This window comes from Polypterus senegalus, chromosome 4 (genome assembly GCF_016835505.1).
Source record: "Polypterus senegalus isolate Bchr_013 chromosome 4, ASM1683550v1, whole genome shotgun sequence".
NCBI classification, from domain to species: domain Eukaryota; kingdom Metazoa; phylum Chordata; class Cladistia; order Polypteriformes; family Polypteridae; genus Polypterus; species Polypterus senegalus.
The window spans coordinates 204,439,708-204,459,096 of NC_053157.1; positions in this window are offsets into that span (position 1 = coordinate 204,439,708).

Sequence of the window (19,389 nt, forward strand, 5' to 3'; positions counted from 1 at the left end):
ACATAAGAGTGTGCCCCCTCAGGCTACAGAAGCTTGGTACAATTCAATGACGTCAACATCAGAATCAATGTCAACATCTCCAGCAGTGGATTTCCAGTAAGACACATAGTTTCTTGAAAGAGATCATTCTGGCATGATTAGTCATCTTCCTAAACACAACAAAAAGAGTGAGTTCAAAATGTGATGGAGCATCTCTTCAAGATTTAATTTCCTGTGAGAAGCTGGATGTCTAGAAATCCCTGCTACTGTACAACTTTTATTTCCATTCATAACTTTGAAAAATGTTAGGTTTTCTATGTGGCGTCTGTCCGGTGTGAAGACAAAACAGCTGGGCTAAATTAGCAGAAGATGCTGCTGCTTTAGGAGAAACTGATCAGTAGGATCATTTGGCTAACTGGTTATTGGGCATGTGTTGCACCACTTAGCTTATCACACAGAAATGAGGCAAATTATGTCTGTTTAGGACTCTTTTTTTACAAATCCATTCTATTATCTATATACACATTGTTTTCTCCTGGTGTGCCAACATTATATTTAACATTTTAGCTGTATGCTAAAGTAAGTCATTGTACTGTATTTCTAATTAGTGTAAGACATACTAGGCTTATTAAAGGTCCATATAAAAAAAAATTATGACACTTACAAGATCATTCAGCCATTTTCAGAAGCAAGCGTGGGAAACACAACATGGAATAGACAAGCTCATAATTTCTACTTTCACTAAAGTGGACTAGAGACTCTGGTTTTGATGTGTTGTTTTCTGTGCTCGCTATAGTATTAAAAGTTAAATTAGGTTTGTGCTCACACACAAACACATTCACACAAGCCATTAGTATCTGTTATATGTAGAATTGCCAGTATGTTAAAGATTCAGTGACTGCTTGCTCCTTGACATTTACATTCGAATAACAGGCATAAATTAATCATTAGACTTTCATAAAATATATTCTGAGATGATATACACTGTACCTCCATGAACAATATTTATTTGTTATCAGACTTATTCAGTTTAATTCAGGGTTACAGATGGCTAGAGTTTTTCCTGGCAGACACTAGTGCAAGCCATAAACCAAAAACCAGGCCCATTAACTTATAAAAGTTCAGTTTAGAGCAGGGGTCTCTATCTCCAGACCACACAACCATTACTGCAGGTTTAATTCTAACCCTTTTCTTAATTAGTGACCAGTTTTGCTGCTAATTGATTTCTTTTGCCTTCAATTTAATTGACATGCTATTTAAGACGCATACTTCTTAATGATTTTTTTTTTTCTTATTTAGCAGCCAAACTAAAATGAGATACAAAAACTAGCCAGTGCATGACCAGCTAACAAGTGTCCATCACACAATATCTGACAATAAAGAAAGGTCTCATTAATGATGATCTGCTCAAGTCCACAAAACATTTTGATAGGTTTGGAAATGTTCACTGTGGCAGAATGAGAACACTTACCAACCATGAAATTAATTAATGAGTTTGATTAACAACATGTATCGTCTTCTAATTAAGAAACTGATTAGAGTGAAATTGGTTGGAGTTTAAGGCCTCGACTTAGCTTGTCATCTATTGGCTCACTTCACATCTCATTTCTGTTTGGGTACCATCTAAGGAAAAATACAAAACGATTTAAAGGATTGAATCTTAAAAAACAAGTCAATTAAAATGAAGGAAAAAAAAGTTAATTATCTGCAAAAACCTGTAGCCACAGTAGTTCCCCAAGAATTCGGAGTCTTCTGGTTAAAAAGCATCAGTTACATAAAGCACATCTCTTCAGCATGGGGTGAAGAAAACCAGAGTAGCCTGAGAAAAACCCACTTGGAGAGCAAGAAAATTCCCCACAGACAGTACTAGAGCCAAAACTGAAACCAAGCACTCTGGATCTGTAAGACAGCAGTGCTTATCACTGCACTACTGTGCCACCCCTACTTTTTGCAATATAACTTGATAATAATTCAACAATACTCTACATTAAATATACAGTAAAATTGCATTACCAGATGGAGAAATAGGCCCCCTTTACAAGTTTCTGCATACTTCAAGACCTTTTTTTAGCAGAATGACTCAGAAGGGGGTTGAAAGTTGAAGCTGGAATTGACCATGTGATCAGCTTTCTTTACTCCAGGTGCAGTATAACATTACACAAGAAGGGATGTGTGTGGTGGAAACAGTATTACTAATGATGTGTGCAAGTTCAGAGTTTAACTGAGCGGTGTTTCTTCTCCCCATGTCTCCACACTCCAGATTTCTAAACACTAAAGTTCCAAACTGATGACAGGCGGCTGCACACTTTCTCAGTTAAAGGGTTTCGTTAGCCTAGGCGGCCTGGATTTCGCACTCGGGAAATGTTTAATGTGTTATGACCCAGTAGGAAAACATACCAGCCTTCTTTCCAGATGGTATAAGATTTAGCAACATGTCAATAAAGAAATAAATAAACAAATGATTGGCATGGAAGGGCAATGGTTAGTCCTGCTGCTTAAATCTCTGGTCTTTATGTGGAGTTTGCATATGCTCCCAGTGTCTACGTGAGTTAAATCAAGTAGTTTAATTTACTCCTACATCTTAAAGGTACTCTATAATAACGGATGACTCCATACGGACACATTGTACTATGTGATGGAAAACTGTCCAGGTCTGGTTCCTACATTCATTTGGCGAAATTAAGTTGGTTGAATTAAATCATAAAAAATAATGGTTATATTAATGAGCATACCTCTAAGCTACTATAAAAGAAACCCATCCATCTCTCTCTATATATATACTGTATATATATATCAAATCCAACATCTTTCTGTCTGTCTGTTTGGTATGTCTGTCCGCTTTTCACGAGAGAACTACTTAACGGATTTAGATCCTTTTTTTTGTATAATTTGCTTGAATATTCAGGTTGATTTTGCGACATCGCTCATTGCACTATGCATCATAGTTCGGTTGTGGTACTAATTTATTTGCGCGAATCCAAGAGACATGCAGCGAGCCAAGGGGGGTGGGTTGCTCTCCTCTCTCGCGCATCTGCCTAGGGGCGTGTACCTTACCTCTGCTTAGCTAGCGAATAAGAGCACTTCTTAACATATTTAGATCTGTTTTTGTTTCTATAATTTTCTCAAAAATTCCAGTTGGTTTGGCAACTTCTCTCATTGCGCTATGAGTCATAGTTCACTTGCAGGAGTGATATATTCGCACTAATCGGAGACAGAGGCTCTGGGCTGAGAGGAGGAGGAAGCGTGATGACAGGAGTAGGGAGTCGGGCCCTCCTCACTGTCCTGTTTCACTACTACGTGGATGGAACCACGGGGGATGGCTAGTTTATAATAAAATCCAATCCAGGATTGTGTGTACAGAAGAGAAATTTTATTCAAAAGAAAAAATATGCACCTTTTTTGGTGCCTGCAAAGAGGGCAACCTAACAAATACTAAGAAACTGGAATCTGTTATCCAATGGAATGAACTGTAAGCGGGCTGGCCTCCTATATAGCAATTTTTATCTGTATAAATTATGACTGAGAGACTAAAGTAATATTACAGACTTAAACCTACTTAACCCAATTTAGGAGTGTGGGGAGGTGGAGTTAGTGTCCGACAGTTTTGGGCACAAAAAAAGATCCAAAGCCTGGACGTGGTGCATGTTCTTTGTAGTGTCCATTGAGAATGGCCAGTCAACCAAACACAGAAATCTCGTGGATGTAAAAGAAAAATTGGAGAACCCAGAGTGAAACACACAGATAGAGCATAACATTCAAACTCCACATAGACAACTAATGGGCCAAGATTTTAAGGCAGCAGCTCTAATCACAGAACCATAACAGGACCATTATGAATATGCGTGTGGTAAGAATATTTTTTGTAATTGCATGCACTGAGCTATCTCTCAAGGCAAAATTCAAGAATAGAGTATATCACTCACTAAATACAGAACTAGCACATATGAGGATACAGATTTGTATAAATACATCGAAAACCAAAGTAGAAACCAATTAACATAAAAGAAATACAATAGTATCTGTCCATCAGCTATTTGTAGAACAACAGACAAATTGAAGAAAAGGAGTCAGATAAACCAGACACAGTGGGAGTCCTGGAGACTTTGGCCAACTAGCCACCTCCCACCTATTGGCCATTCTGCAGCTAAATCAGTACCCGAAGATTCCAGTGTTCCAAAGAAATTTGAAGTAAACCAAAGTCATGGTTGAAGTGATGTTGCCATCCCAGCACACCACAGCATAGAAAATCACACTGGTCATCAGAGAGCTATAAAAGATGTGAAGGATGTCACTTCCCATATTGGAAGAATGCAGTCTTCTAAGGAACAAGAGCTTGCTCTGCCCTTTCTTAAATAGTTCCTCTGGCATAATGGGCTGCAGTCATTACTATTGTGTTGCAATTTTGTTGAAGGAAATCATCTGAACTCTGTCAGTAGAAATAAATAGAAGAACTAAATTAGTATGGGGTGCATTAGGAAAGTCAAGTGAAATTTTCTAAAGCATTATGCCCTTGTGGATGAACTACATGGTTTTAACCTGTGTTTTTTTTAGCTGTTATGCCATATTGAAACAAAACATGGAATATGAATAGAAAAAACTAGCCAAAAACTAAGATATATCCATTCCATGTAACTGTCCATGCCACAGAGAGATACATGCTTGGCATTACTTGCAGAGATAGAAAAACAAATGAGTGGGTTAGGTCAAAATTGAAGGTAGAGGATGTCATTGGCACTATTAAAAGAATGGGATTGTGCAGGACATGTAGACAGAAGAACAGGTATGTGAGAGGAAGAATATCTAAACTGGATTGCTAAAGATATCAACAGACTAGAGAGACAGACAAATTTAAGATGGGTTGATGAGATGAGGAAATTTTGCTTAAACAACCCAGATGCAGAAGACCAAAAATCATTCTTTGTGGAAAAGTTTGGGAGAGTCCTTTGTCCAATCATGGGTAATTGATTGCTATAAATGATGATGATGATTATAATGGTTTTGACAATGGGAAATGTGTTGTATGAAATGTATATTGATATACAGTATAGGTAGATACAAATTTCATATTATCACATTACGTATACCTGGCACTAAATCAATAGGTCATTTTTAATAATTTTTTAATTATTGTAATCGGCTTATTCAAATGGTACAAATATCTGATGGCTGTCTGCTCCTAACTACTGATCAATTCATGAGTTTATATTAAGTGATGTTTAGCAGGAATATGACCAATGCCGGGGCTACTCCAATGGCCTCTGATTTACCTCTTTTTATCTGCAAATAGGTTTCACTCATCCAGTTCTGGATTTTGTCCTGGCATTTGGTGGCTTGGGGATAACAGATGACCAGTAGGAGAGGTTTGTAAATAAATCTTCACTGTATATACTGTATCATCAAGAAGATAAAGAAACAAAAAAAATGTTGCAATGTAGAATTGTGTTTGAAGTAATAGTCAATTAACTGGTGATGGAAACTCCATATTTATTAAGGAATTGTTTGATCCAAATGTACATGATGCTTGTAAAATAATTGTTTATATCAGGTTTGTCAGCAAATTGCTGATGTTTATTTGCTACTGGATGCTATACTTTAACAAACACTTGTTATTAATTTACTGCATAACTTATGTCTCTGATTTGTACATTTTGGTGGTAATTTTTTATCAGTAGGCATTGTAGCTTTGAGTGTATTGCTGTTCTGCATTCTTGGACAGTCTCATGGCAGTGTGCCTGGTGTGTTTATGTTGTGGCAAAACGTTTTTACTGTCTAGAATGTGGTGTTAAGGGTCCACAGCTCACTGAGCACAGGCCATTTTTTAAATAAGTAATCGATGTGCTCGCGGCTTAGTGAGGGGACGTTGGGCCATAGTGGGCCGCGGGACGATCCGTAGGGTGTGGGCGTTTCTCACCTAGTGCACAGGTGAGGAACTGCCCACATTCATGATTGTCCCGTGGCTAATGCTGCAGCTGCTGTGGCCCTCGTCATTTTAAAAAGAAGCGCGAGTCGGTTTTAGGGGAGAAAGAAACGTTCGCGGTAGAAACGATCGGAGAGAGAGAGAGAGAGAAAGGAAAGGAAAGGAAAGGAGAGGACGGAGGTTACCGGGAGCAGGAGAAGAAGCGGGTGGTGCGTGAGTGTGGTGAGCGCGCGATCGAGCGCTCGTGGACAGCTGTATGGAAGCTGGGTGTTAGGCCAACACCTAGACGTTTGAGTTGAGGTTGCTCCCGCTGAGTGAGCAGGTAGCGGGAGTGCCTAGAGGAAAGCGACGAGCCGCAGAAGGACGTGGAAAGGCAGCGGAAGTCGGGAGACTTGGTGGTGGGAATCCCCAACGTGGGCGACCTGGCCGTTGGTTGGAAACCAAGTTCTCCGGGACTGGGATGAGTGCCATACCGGAGCCAGGGTTCGGAAGGTCTCCAGTCTCGTGCGTGTGTTTCAGGAGGGCAGCTGCAGAGAGCGTCTTGCCTGCTGCTGGGCCCAAACGGGATTAGCAGGTGAGACGCTAACAGGAGAGCACCGGATTTGTTTGTTGGTTTTTAAGACTGCTTCCTGATCATTTTAACCTCTGGTTTTAAAGGATTGTTTTTTCTATTTATTGGTTTTACTCCACGTTTTCATTTTTGGTGGATTATTTATTGAATGAACTGCACTATTTATGGATCACTGTTTTTGTTGACTGCTTTTAATAAAAGCACTTTTGCACTTTCTACCTTCCCCTTGCTGGAATTATTTGCCTCCACTGCCTAGCTCACTCGGTAACATTATCGACGGTTTTGGGTTCAAGGGTTCCCAAACAGCCAAGGGAGCGTGGAGCCAGAACCCACATCGTCACACTAGAATGAAGCACTAGTGAAACTAATAAAAAAGAAAGTATGAAAAAGAAATGAACGGCCATGTATGCATTTTGTTGAAAGAAAAAAGTCAGGCTAATTTATTTATACACATAAAGACAAAACTATGAATCATCTGCAACATCCATATGAGGTATCCTATGGCATGAAAAGAAAAGATACTTCATGTTTTTTATTGACTGAGTTAAATATCCTGTCGAGAAAATTTAAACAGAGTGGTTTGAACTATTGTTAGACTTTATTTTAGTCATAGATATCAAAGAAAAAAGTTCAAGACGCAGTGATCTGTTTTGCAGTGGATAGCTTTTTTTAATGCGAGAAACTTTCAAAGTGTGACTGTTGGACAGTACAGAATTAGCACATTTCAGCAACATGCAGCTGAGGTTATTAGGGGAGAATTCACAGAGTAATTGCAAATGCTTTTTGATTGCTGCCAAACCATATACTCTGTAGATTAGTTGCACTGGTCCACACTGGAAAGGTAGAAAACAATCTTGCCAGATTTGATATTCGAGATATGGTTGATGGAATCAGAAAGCAATGGAAAATTTTAAACAATGAACATCAGAATTGAAATCAGCAGGCTGTACAATATAATAAAATATGACACAATACTTATTTTTAGGAAAAGTATTAAATGACAAATTTATAGAAAAACATTACAAAAATACTATATCTAACATAAGAAAATTTTAAATTGTGGAATGAACCATTATGTGTGCTTTATGGGACAAGAAACAACTACTGTATGCAACTCATTCTCATACAACCCACATTAAAGGAACACAGAAAAAAGAGTCTACTCAGCATTTTTTTTATATAATTACTCCACGTTACTAGACCAGTCCAGCCTGTCATTGATGTGGACCCCCAAGTACTTGTAGAGGTGTACCATACTCACATCAACTACCTGAAAAGTGAAGTGGGCATAGAGGCTATTAGGTATGACGAAAGTCAATAACTAGCTATGGTTTTGCTGATATTAAGTTGCAGACAATTCAAACAAAGACAGAAATATTTCCACCTGACTCCTTTACACATTTTGATCCTCCTTGTCAAAACACCCAATTAGCACAGAATCATCTGAGAATTTCGGCAAGTGACATGACCTGGTGTTACATTTTGTTCTCCAAGGTGTACAGGGTGAAGAGAAAAATATACAGAATTGTTTCTTGTGGTGCACTGGTGTTGTTCACATCTGTATCAGAGATGTAGTCCTTGAGCATCAAAAAGTGTGGTGGCATTTTGGACAGTTAGTTCACTATCCACAACAACATGCACTCATCCACCTGCATATTTCAGAGCATTAGCTTTTTCCACTCCTGAGGTCTGTATTGCTTGAATCCAGTATTTATTTCCAATTCATTGTAAAAAAAATCCATACAAGGTTATTCTTAGTGAGTTTGTTTTTTGTTTTAGCTCTTTAAGCATACTTCCCTATGCTCTGCTTTTCTTTAGCACTCCCTGTATGCTCTTCAAGCCACTTTTTTACCAGATCTAAATGCTCTCTTCTTATCATGCAGGATAATTTTGAGCTCTTTAGTTTTCCAGGATTTGTTGTTTGGAAAGCTGTACCCTGTTTTAGAGGGTACAACAGTGTCAACAAAGAAGTTAATACAGTCTGTGATGCAGCAACTGAGTCCTCACGTCACTCACAAATTATTTCCCAGTTTTATCCTTGGCAACAGTCATTCCAAGCCAATTTAGCTTCCAGGTCCCACTTTCTCAATATCCTTGTGGAAACAGATTGCCTTCTAATTTTAAGCTTGTATGTGTGAGTAGAATAGATCTGATTGTGGTCAGATCTGCCCAACAGTGCCACAGACAAAGGTTTACAATTAAAGACATCTTCAAAATGTGAATAGAGGTACAGCTTGATGTTTTCTTAAATGGAACATCACACAAACTATTGGAAGTTTGTCATTGTTCCTTCCAAAGTCACATGGTTAAATTCACAGCATATTATAACAGCAGGATGGGATTGATTCATTATTAGAGTGTTGGTAGCAGAGTGAATCACTTCTGTTGCTAGTCCCCATTTGCAAAGATAAGAATATAAACATTAATATTGGGTACAGGAATCCCTAATGGTATACATTGTCTCTTTGGATTCCTTCATTTCAATATGAAGCCAAGGCCTGGAGAGTAGCCATTTTGAGGATTTCATCTTTTCTGTTTGTTACTGGTGTATTTTTCCAGGCCTCACCCGACTATTGACTCTAGTGTACATCTGAGTCATTTGCATCTGATTGAGAATGAGAATGAGAGTTACATTTTGAGGTCATGGTCCTCTTCCAGAAAAGTGTGGCTTATTCTCTGCAGCTGATGGTGTAGCAGAAGTTCAAAGTAAAGATGTTTATGTACCTTGAAGGAGTCTTGACAAGTGTGAGTGACAATAATCAATTAAATGGACGGATTGAGTAGATCGACAGAAGCAAAACTGTTGTTGATCTTACTATTTGGATTTCCACCCTTCCACAAGGTCAGAAGTCAACAGGATATGGAATGCCAAAAACAGAGTGTTGTGCAGTGTTGGTGGGCCCAATTGCTATAGCAATTAGCATCACACAACAAGCCAGGAGGAATCCTATTGAGAAGAAACAATTAAGTTGGTTAGACTGATTGATTGACATGCTTTTCTGAGTATTCCTGAGCATAGCACGCTAACTATGGGATCATCTACAGCCTGACCTAGGGCAGAAACTGTGAATTCCCCAAAAAGAAGTTCTATTAAGGTAGTTAGGAATAATGGAACAAAACAGTTGCTGTTAAAATGAGATGAGATTAAAAACATAATAAATATACAATATACGCAATGATTTGAAACAAGAGTTTTACATGTGAAAAGTAATATCCTTTTATTGCACCTTGAACTAAATCATAAAAATGAAAAGAACAGTTTTGTTTATCCTCAAAATAATTCTAAAGTTAATAAAATAAGTTTTTTAGGTTAGGGAAGTATATTAATAACTGTGTGCTAAACAGTGGTTCAGAAAAGGCATAACATGGGATGACATAAGACATTATTGTTGGACAAGGTGGTGCAATAATTAGCAATGCTTCCTAGTGGCTCCTGGATTAAAATCCTTGTCCAGCACTATGAAGAGTTTAGTTTGGAAGTTTTCTTTGTGGGATTTTTTCCAGGTAATTTTGTTTTCCAGCTCCTTTCAAATGACATACCTGTTGGGATAACTGGCAATTCTCCATTGGCTGAGTGTGAATGGTTCAGATTTTGTGCTTATTCTGTATTGGACTGACACCCATCCAGCATTTGTTCCTTCCTAACACCCACCTAACATCCCTATAACCTGAATCTGCATTAAGAGGGTTTGATAGCAGATGTAAAGAGTGCTTAATACTGAATTACAACAGAAGAAATTTCATATTCCACAGCATTGAATTGCTTACACATAATAAATATGTATGGGAGCTAAAATTTAAAATTATGGAGTGAAACATCTGATATTCTTGAGGTCAGGACTGGTTTCAGCCTTAATCACATTACCATCAGGTAGACTGTTTCTCCTTAAAATGCAGATCAGGATAAAGAACTGTAGAGAATTAAACGATGCATATTTTCTGAGTATCCTCTTCTCAGCATAATTTTGAACTCAAAGTCAGATGGGTACATACCACTTAAGAATTTCAGCCGATTTAACTTTGCTGGCCACATATTTATTTTAATCAAATTGTTATATTAACTACTTCTGTTTTTTCTGTCAGAGAACCTTCACCAACAACGTTATTGACAAAATGGATTACTCTTGTTGAAGCAGGCTGATGCATGCACCCTCAGCCCCAAAGAAGGCACTCAGAGTCTCAGGACAGGCAGCAGAATCAAGATTTATTGTATGCTGCACATACAGACTCAATTAAGATGGAAAGAGCAAGCAGCCATGGGCAGCTCTTACCTTTATTACAGTTATCACACAAGTGATTATTCATCCTCATCTGACTCCTAACATTCCCCTACTCTAGTTCTGCCCCTAATTAATTCCACCATTATTTCTCAGTTCAAACCTCTCTCTGTCCGTAATGCCTGTCTGACAAGGCCTACCTGTACTCCCTACTAGCTCAGTGCTTGCTACCATTATTTACAGCCAAAGAGTTCAAATCCCCTCTCTACGTGAGGGGCCCATCATTTTCCACATCTAATCTTTGGCTTATGAACAACTGGTGGCTTCTAGCTCATACAAAATATAAAAATATGTAGGCATAAGTCTTTTTAATCATAACTCTTACATTTTAATGCTTAGTGAAATATAGCATTTACTTTTCTCGTGTGCTTATAATACTTTCTAATACATAGAGACTACCAATTTCAAGAACAGATTTTTCTATACTCTTCCTTTTTTTGGGCCTAATCCTGCCCCTCAACCATAACTGTCCACGTTTCCTTGCTAACAATGCAGATGATGGGGATGGGCACGATATGATAAGTCAGACAGCCAAATGACCCAAGACGTGAGTACTCACATCACAAAGAAATTGCAAGTTGGATACTATTTTTGTAAGAGAAGTAGCTTTGACTATAATATCCAGAGCTGTCTCTAAATAGCATTCAGCTATCTCAGAGGGCGCGCTTTTTTAAGGATATCTCAGATGCATTTGCAGAAATCACATAACAAATTTTCAATGAAAATTCAACATCTCTTCAGTGAGAATTCCGATCTTTTATGGAGTATTTTAAAAAGCATCAGTATTTCAAAATGAGCAGGGCTCAATTGTCAGACATTGCACAGTACACTTTAAAAATGGTGACATGCAATTTGAGACAAGAGCTGCAGTGCATTTTAAGACACCTGAGAATGAAAATGATTGGCATACTGTTAATCACGTATTGTAATTGTAAATGATAATTTGCTTTTCCATATGAAGACAACATGAAATGCATTTTAGATATCACAAAATAATTCTGTGTTGCATCAATTGCTTTATATGATATCTCAAATTAACCTTTTCTATATTTTAAGTCACGGCAGTACCTTGAAAAGATACTTTAGACACATTCATGCAAGCCCAAAAAGAAAGATGATCTGCACTTTCCTAAATAAATGTAATGTTTATTTTAGGCTATGGAAACATATCTACCAGTTTTTTAAATGAAAACCAGCTGGAAAAATAAGAGCACAGGTGAAGTTATAAAAAATCACAACTCTTACAGTCCTTTTGTTAAATTTCATTACAAAAACAAGTGTTTGTTGAATGCAGAATGTACAGTAGATTAAATGGGAAATAAAATAAAACGGCATTTAAACTGATTGTAAAATAAATGTTTTAAATGCTAACAGATGATTAATGTTTTAATATTTTAGTGGTGCCCTAGCAGTGATATAGTAATACATGCCTATTATTAAGATATGACTTAATAAAAGTGTGGTCACTTGTTAGTAAATTATAGCATTGAAATAGTAAAGTATTCATAACTTTGCTTACAGTAAAAAAACAAAATTATAACTTTTGAGCAAATTTACCCAGGCATATGTGACTTCCACCCATTTAACTGTTCCTCCTTGGATATGTCACTAAGCACTGGTATGTAGTTATTGGCAGAAATTCATTTGTAATTACAGATTAGACATGTTTAGAATTATGTAGGTATTTTTCTTCTGTTTGTTCTTCATTCTTGGTCCTCAACTTCTTTTTATGCCCAGGGAAGTAACAAGTTGTGAAGGGTAGGTCAGATTTGCCATTCCACAGCAACAATTTCCAATTCACTCTAAAAGAGCCACTGGTTCTTATGTATAAGCCTGTCTGAGAAATACTTCCAGCACATCTTGAGTATTCCCCTCAGCCTTTCACAGTGGGCCATGCCTTGTACTTCTCCTATGAGGGCATTCTTGTGACAAATTACCCTGGATCACTCCTTTGTGCTCCTTTAGTAACAAAGCTCTTTGGGAGCTTTAGGATTCAAGAATAAAAGGAATTATTCTGTTTCTTGTTTTAGTGTTGAGCAAATACTTATGTTGAATTCCCTGGAGGGAGGCTGACCAGTTGGCCTAGATGATCACAACTGTGACTCTGTCTGTTGTATCTGACCATGGCTGCCTCAGAGGTTTATTTTCCCCAGAACTGCTCTTGACTGGAATTTTAGTCTTCCTCTCTTCTGATATCAACTGTCCATATCTCAGTTATAACATTAATAGACTGCACTTTGTCATGATTTGCTGGTGTTAATCACGAAAATAGTCCTTTTTAATGTAATGTGTCTATTTATGAATAGGTATGTTTGTAATTTGCTGTTATTACAGCATATCGTTACACCATACAGTTGCAGCCAGAGACGACTCAAAAGAGTTAAGCTAATTGTTGTCTCCCTTTAATTAGCTTGCTATTAGAAAAACTCCTTGCTAAGATGGTGACAGCCTGCCTGCAGTGAGGTCACCTATTTCTATCTGGCATTAAGGTAGCTCATATGAATAATGTTCTGCCAGCTCAGACCGCTATGTCTTTTGGCCTTGAAGCTGCTACTAGCCTCTTCCACTTTTGCTTAAGTCAGCACTGTTAAAGTATTGTAATTGTAAATATTATGTCGCATGCTAAAAAGTATCTCACATATTGTGCTGACATGACTTCCTTAAAATACACTACTCTTGCGATAATTGTTGTGTCAGCTTCTGAGGATTTCTTTGCATATGATCCACAGTGTTGGTGGCAACCATTGGGGTTTGGACAAAAGGCTTTCCTGGTTGCAATATATTGCTGATTGAATCAATAGTAAGCCACCCGTTCAAATTTGCTGAATTGTACTTTTGCCGGAGTTGTCAAAATGGCACATTGTTGGATGAACATATAGTTCCACAATTGAAATGCTCAATTCTATGGAATTTTAGAATATTTTTTCTAAAGCACACTGAAAAAATGAAGCAAAATATGCTACCTTATTTCACATTTGTTTCACCTGACTAGAACTGCTGTTGTTACAATCAAAGTAGGGCTGTTTGCCTAGCATAGTTCTAATTTTTCATGAATCATCCTGTTTGTTCAAGCATTCTGAGTCTGTATTCAGTGAAGAGCATTATACAAAAATACATTCAAAAATAAATATATTTATTTCACATTTCAGTATGAAACTATGGTTTTTCTTCAGTAATGCAGTATAGTGTACAGTACATTATACGGCCTTTTTTGGCAATAAAATGACAAGGGCAGTAACCCTACTCTTGAACTCTAGCATAGATGCTGTGATCCCTGGCCTTTTAATTTGAAGATATACAAAAAGTTATCCTTTTGAGATTGTTAAAGACCAAGAATATACTATTTAGACCAAATTAGTAATAGGAGTGGGGAACACAAAAGGGTTTAGAGAGCCATGGTCTTTGCGGAGTATTGGCAAAATCTTACAACAAAAAATGTTTAAGATTTAAAAATGTTTATATTTCTTCAAAATACACAATAGGACTTGTGTTTCTTTCTTTCTTTTTTTTTTTTTTACAAATTAAGGATAGCTTCACAAAATTTAATGATAGATCTTTCCAAGAGAACCTATCCTTTTCTAATATCCTTTTTAAGCAGCAGTCTTTCTAGAACCCTAACTTGACTGCTCCTTCATCTTAGAGCCAGTGTTGTGTAAAATTACTAGAAAGTGAGGCTATAAACTCTGTTACACCAGGAAAATCCTGTGTAAAACCTAACATCATTTAAATAATAGACACTTAGGTTAAATATGTGCAAAAGTTGGAGGACCTACACCTGGCTGCTTATTCGCATATCCCCCCTGGGAGAAATTGGCTGGTAGAAATCCAGTAACGCCACACTGTATAACCTTCAGATAATTACTCACAGTGATATGCATAAAGGTATGACAATTAAGGCTGAAATGGTTTATTTTTATCTTGTATTTGTGGAGGTATTACATTAAATATACAGTATAATGTACTGGATATATTTTTAGATTATCCTTTCTGTATATATTTCTTAGGCCCTGAAGTTAATGAACTTGCATTAACAACATTAAGAAAGCAGATGAAAGGATTTTTTTTTAAGTACTTTATCGATCTGTTTTGATTATCAGTTTAGTCATTGAGTGCACTTTAATAGCCCGGTTATTCACAGAAACACGGTTTCAAAAATGCCATGCATAGCCTTACTCTGGTTAGAGAAACTGGTATATTGGCATATAAGAAACCAGGTTAACACATATAGATTTTTCCTGGTTTAGTGGCCATGTAAACCCTTAATCAGGTTACAGTTAAGGATTTTGTAGTCTACACATGTCTGTTGCACTCTTAGCTTGTGCATGTGTTTGTTTCACATATGCTTTCAGTAGGCACAGGTAGAAAAAGGTGGGAGCATTCACAGAGATATATTTCCTGGGGAAAATTCTTGAGAAATGGCATTATTCCTTTAACTACTCTGTCTGTTTTGGAGATTGCTCAATTTATGCTGATGAGCTGAACCTACAGTACTAAGCTCAGCAGCACAATCTTGGGAGACACGGGCTGCATCTTTGTTTTCAGATTCACAGTAGCTGTTTTTGCAATGTATATATATATTTTTCTTTTATTATTAATTTTATTACAATCCATACAAAGCAATCAAGTTTTTACAAAAAGAAAAATTGAGTTAAGAACAGATCGATCCCCACCCCTGAGAGAGAGAGCAAGTCAAGCTGTTAAATTTAAGGCTTGTAAACATACCTAAATTAATAAATTCTCTGTGCTTTATGAACTTATTTTAGAATATTACTGATTAGATCCTGCCATGTTTTGAAAAAAGTCTGTACGGATCCTCTAACTGAGTATTTGATTTTTCCAACTTCAAATAATATAACACATCGGTTTCCCACTGACTTAAAGAGAGAGTTTGGGTTCTTCCAGTTTATCAGAATGGGTCTGCGTGCCAAGAGTGTGGTGAATGCAATCACAATTTGTTTGTCTTTCTCCACTTTAAGCCCCTCTGGAAGAACCCCAAACACAGCTGTTAATGGGTTGTGAGGGATTGTGAGTCCAAGGCTATCTGAAGGTAATTAAAAATTTTTGTCCAGAATAATGTTAATTTGGTGCAGGCCCAGAACATGTGACCTAGTGAGGCTGGGACTTGGTTGCAACGTTCGCAGGTTGGATCATGCCCTGGAAACATTTTGGAGAGTTTTAGTCGAGACAGATGTGCTCATATATAATTTTGAGTTGTATAATTGTATGCTTTGCACATATGGAGCTCGAGTGAATTCTCTGCATTGCTACTTTCCACTCCTTTCTGATATATTAATTGAGAGATCTTTTTCCCAGTGTCCTCTTGGATCTTTGAAAGGAGGGATTGTAAAATGATTTTATATATTGTAGAGATGGAGTCTAAGTCCTTGAGATTGAGCAATATTTTTTCCAGCATGGATGAGGGTGCAAGATGAGGAAAATCTGGAAGGTTCTGTTTAACAAAGTTCTGATTTGAAGATAGTGAAAGAAATGTGTAGCTGGAATGTTAAATTTGGAATGTAATTGTTCATAGGATGCAAAGACGTTGTCTATATAAAGATCTCTAAGCAAGTTAATTCCAAATTTTTCCAGATATTAAAACTGCATATGTTTGTGAAGGTTGAAAGAGGTGGTTCTCTTGCAGAGGTGCCACAGATAGAAGCTTCTCCGTCTTAAAATGCTTTCTACATTGGTTCCAGATTCTAAGTGAGTGGAGCACAATTGGGTTATTTGTATATTGCCGATAGTGTGTGTTTATTGGAGCACAGAGCAAGGAATACAAAGAAGTACTGCAGGATTTTACTTCTATTGCGGTCCAAGCCTGTGTATGTTCTTCTATTTGTGTCCAGGTTCTTATCGCCTGTATATTTGCTGCCCAGTAATAAAACTGGAAGTTAGGTAGAGCCATGCTGCCTTCTGCCTTTTGTCTTTGTAGGGTCGCTCTTTTGATGCGTGGATGTTTTGAATTCCAAATAAATGAGGTTATTGTTGAATCTAATTGCCTAAAGAATGATTTATTAATGTATATTGGGATGTTTTGAAATAAAAAAAGGAGTTTAGGAAGAATATTCATCTTAACAGTGTTAATTCTTCCAGCTAGTGTGAGATGAAGGGTTGACCATCTATGCAAGTCTTGTTTAATTTTTTCCATGCAGATGGCAAAATTTTGTTGATATAGAGCTTTATGTTTACTTGTGATGTTTACCCTAGGTATTTAAACTGTTCTGCAATGATAAAAGGTAGGGTATCTAATCTAATATTATATGCTTGAGAATTCACTGGAAAGAGTACACTTTTATTCAGATTAATTCTGAGACCAGAGATCTTTTGAAATTCTGTGAGTGCTGCTAAGACTGCAGGCACAGAATTTTCTGGGTCTGATATATACAGTACCATGTCATCTGCATATAATGAGATTTTCTGTTCCAGTCCTTCTCTGCTAATCCCCTTTATCTGATCAGTATTTCGACAATGTATTGCCAGTGGTTCAATGGCAATCGCAAACAGCAGTGGTGACAAGGGCATCCTTGTCTTGTGCCACGTTCTAGTTTAAAGTAGTCTGAGCAAATGTTGTTGATGCAAACTGAAGCTTCTGGGTTAGTATACAGTAATTTAATCCATGCACAAATGTTCGGGCCAAACCCAAACTTCTCCAAAATAGTAAAAAGGTATTTCCATTCAATCATGTCGAATGCTTTTTCTGCATCCAATGATAATAATATTTCTGGGGTGTTTGATTTAGTTGGTGAGTATATTACATTAAACAGGCGTCGAAGATTTGAAGATAAGTGCCGGCCCCTAATAAATCCAGTTTGGTCTTGTGATATTACTGAGGGGAGCACTTTCTCCATCCTTCTGGCTAAGATTTTAGAGAGTATTTTAACGTCATTATTCAGAAGTGAAATTGGTCTGTATGATGTACAGTACAGGCCAAAAGTTTGGACACACCTCCTCATTCAATGCGTTTTCTTTATTTTCATGACCATTTACATTGGTAGATTCTCACTGAAGGCATCAAAACTATGAATTAACACATGTGGAGTTATGTACTTAACAAAAAAAGGTGAAATAACTGAAAACATGTTTTATATTCTAGTTTCTTCAAAATAGCCACCCTTTGCTCTGATTACTGCTTTGCACACTCTTGGCATTCTCTCGATGAGCTTCAACAGGTAGTCACCTGAAATGGTTTTATTAAGGGTGGCTATTTTGAAGAAACTACAGTAGAATATAAAACATGTTTTCAGTTATTTCACCTTTTTTGTTAAGTACATAACTCCACATGTGTTCATTCAGTTTTGATGCCTTCAGTGAGAATCTACCAATGTAAATGGTCATGAAAATAAAGAAAACACATTGAATGAGGAGGTGTGTCCAAACTTTTGGCCTGTACTGTACATTGTAATAAGTCCTTATTTTGTTTTGGAAAGACAGTGATTAGTGCTTGGCGAAAGGTTTGTGGAAGAGATTGGTTATCTCTGGCTTCTGTAAATGTTGCTAATAGGAGGGGAGCTAGCTGAGTGGAGAATTTCTTGTAAAATTCTGCAGGGTAGCCATCAGGGCCTGCTGCTTTCCTGTCTTGGAGTGACTTTATAGCATCTAGTAATTCTGATAACGCCAGAGGTTTATCAAGTTCCTCCACATTAGAAGCGTCTATTTGTGGTATCTGTAATGTATCCAGAAATGCATTAGATTGTGTATTGTCTTCCTTAAACTCAGTAGTATATAGGGATTTATAGTAGTCTCTGAAAGTGTGCATTATATTTTTGTGTTCGACGATTTTATTTATTGCAATGTATATTTTTGAGGATATTTTTATGACATTGGTGATTTTTGTCAAAGTAGAACTTCATAAGTGGAGTTGCACATGTAAATGGGGTATTTTAAGAAATTAGGTTTCTGCCTTAGACCAGATTACTTGGCTTATAACTGTTTTATGTTATTTGTGGGGACAAAGGAAAATAAAACCAATTTGTAAGACTGAGTATTTTGCAAAAACGTTGATACACATCAGAATCACCATGGCCTGCTATCTCTGTGTTTCACATTTTGTATTTAATTGAGTCAATGTGAAAAGAACTAAGGCTAATGTTATACCAAATATTTGATCATCATATTTTTAAATTTCTGTATTTAATGAATTAGATATTTTTAGTACCGTAAGAGCTAAATATGGGCATAAAGAGTATGGGAGCAGGTAAGAGCCCGAAAAGGTTCATGTAAAGATACAGAACTCACTCTGGCAAATAAAGAAACCTTCTATATTCAACAGTGTGTACTATAAGCAGAAGAAAGTTAGGCCATAATACATAAAAAGAGTGCGCAACCTATGTCTCTCTTACTGTATACAACCTAAATTTTATGTCATGATTATTTGCCTTGGATAGCTAGAAATTTATAGCCTAAAGGTTTTGTTCTCTGTCACTATTACAATCCACACAGCTGGGCAGGTAGGTTTGGAGTTTTTAATTTATTTGTTTGTTTTTACTGTTTGTTGAAAAATTTTAACATTTAACCTTATTTTGTTACCCCCTGTTATTTGTTGGGATATTCATGTGGTCATAGTGTCATCATTTGATGCCATGAGGAATGGTCATGTGATCTTAGCAGCTGTGATTAAGCAGGGGAACTATTCAAGCAGCCCTTGA